The sequence below is a fragment of the Montipora capricornis genome, chromosome 13 (assembly GCF_036669925.1).
Source record: "Montipora capricornis isolate CH-2021 chromosome 13, ASM3666992v2, whole genome shotgun sequence".
In the NCBI taxonomy this organism is placed as follows: domain Eukaryota; kingdom Metazoa; phylum Cnidaria; class Anthozoa; order Scleractinia; family Acroporidae; genus Montipora; species Montipora capricornis.
In genome coordinates, this window is record NC_090895.1 from 42,086,879 (window position 1) to 42,089,099 (window position 2,221).

Consider the following 2,221-nt stretch of genomic DNA (forward strand, 5'->3'; position numbering starts at 1 on the left):
CAAATGTGGCATTTACGAGCGTTGCCATGGGTGGAAAAACTGTGGCCAATGTGATCTTTTCTTTTCAGCAAATCTAAGCAAACGTGCACAAACGTAGCATTTGCCATGCATTTGCTCCACATTTGCTATATGTGAAAATCCGTTTTTTCGTCCAGTGATGATCAGCAACAGTTCATCGCCTCCTCCTTTTCTGAACAGACCTAATGTGCATTCCCTGACAGTAATTTCGACTCTTCTGCATAAATATAGCGAGAATGAATGCAAGAGAAATCGTTCAACACGGTTCGTCCCCGACCAGTTTTGAAAACTGCAATGGCTATCTTGAGGGGAGAAGTGGACTATACTCCAGGTTCAATTTCACAGTGAAAACAAACTTCACGCGTAGAGAGAATGTTTAGCTAGTAAATATTAAACACTAGTGAAAACACAGCCTTTATTAACCTATTTTTTTCCAGTTTTGACCTGGGCCACATTTTGTCAGTGTTACTTTTTGATAATTTCGCTTCCGGAACAAATTTTGTTATAACGTAAAAAACCATCCGGCTGCCGTTCCTTTCCGTTGCCATTTGTGGGTATTAAATGCTGTATTCATACCGACATCTAACTCTGTCCATCCAGCAACAACATAGCATTATTAATATTGAAGACTAAGACATTCATTTGGCCTTATGAATTCGTTTGCTCCCTTTGGGTATAAAAGGAACTTCTCGCAAATTCTTGACTGGTGGAAAATACTGGAAATAGGACATGAATTTTGCCTCTTGAGGACCGGAAAATCTGCTTTTGCAATAGTAACGCAAATAGTACCTTTATGGTTCTTTCAGTCATGGCTCGTTCAAATTTGTCCGAGTCGCCGACGGAGCATTGTTGTGACAAGCCAATCAAAGCAACGACTAGACGTGTTTACAAAATTTTCTAAAAAAAATGCTGTCGTTCGTACCGGCAATCTCAATTTAACCAAAAAGTATTTTTTGATCCGCTGATATGCTTGATATAATGAACTTTAAAAAACCGTGTACACGAGTATTTACAAATCAAATAAAAGAGGACAAACCACGATATAACTTGTGGTTCCTCGACATATCTGAAATGCGATTTTAAATTTTACACAGGGAATATTACTTGCCACGTTTTCCATATAAAATTCGAAGACATCCTTCAAAGCACGGCAATCGAACGATTAGATTGAGATTGCCGCTGCGAACGAGAGCACTTTTTTTGAGTCGTTGCAATTCTCCGTCGGCGGCTTGGACAGAAATCTCCCTAGGGGACCGCGGAGCAATGTATATAGTGCTTGTTTTAAACTGTGCGCTCCCTTGCCCTGGTCAGGGTCAATTTATTAGTCCGGCATTCCGCTCCAGCCTCGAGGACCCAACAGCATCATCACTCAGTCTGGATGGCTAGCTTTCTTCGATTCAGAACCTTGTAGCGTGCGCTGTGGAGATGAATATGGCTTGGAGTTTACCTGAAATGGAGTGCTTAACCCTGTACTATGATTCTGTGGAGGAAATGGGGCAGCTGGCATGCTTTCAGTGGCTTTATTTCGCTCCGAGCGGGGGTCAGTCCCGAATCGAGTGTGTAGCCTTTCCTCTTTCTTAGGAGGGGAAAACCAAAAAGCGATAACTCCCTTAAAAAGCTTCGGATCGAGCTGAGAAGCGAGATGATAATAGAAAAGACAACAAGACATTGATGTGAGTCATTTTTATTGCAAAAATAACAAAATTTAGGCTAAAATACCGATTACCGTTTTTCCCCATACAAACTTCAAACTATTGTAACACAACACCTCCATATGCTGCAAGGCAAGAGTCACGTTTCGCGTAATCACACTCGGTCGTTATGCAATAGTAGATGTCGACGGCAAACATGTCACGTTTCACTCGCTGAACGTTCGCATAAAGAACTACTCGAATCGTGAGCTTGGGCTACCTGTGGTGTAATATCCTTATAAACTAGTGTCAAAAAATTTTCAAAACTTGAAACGTTGAAAAGGAATGGCTTTTTTTCGGTATGAATTAGTGTGGGCTGATACTAAAAGACCACTATTTTGGATTTAAATACCTCAGGGCGTCATGCTGCTTGTCTCAGCGAGTCAGTAATGAAACTATCAAAAGAAACTAGCCCTGACGATTATAGGTAATTTATATTTTATGGTGGCCTTTTAAAGAAAACGAACAAAAAACGAAAAGACAGCTGAAAAATAAGTTTTCAAAATGACAAA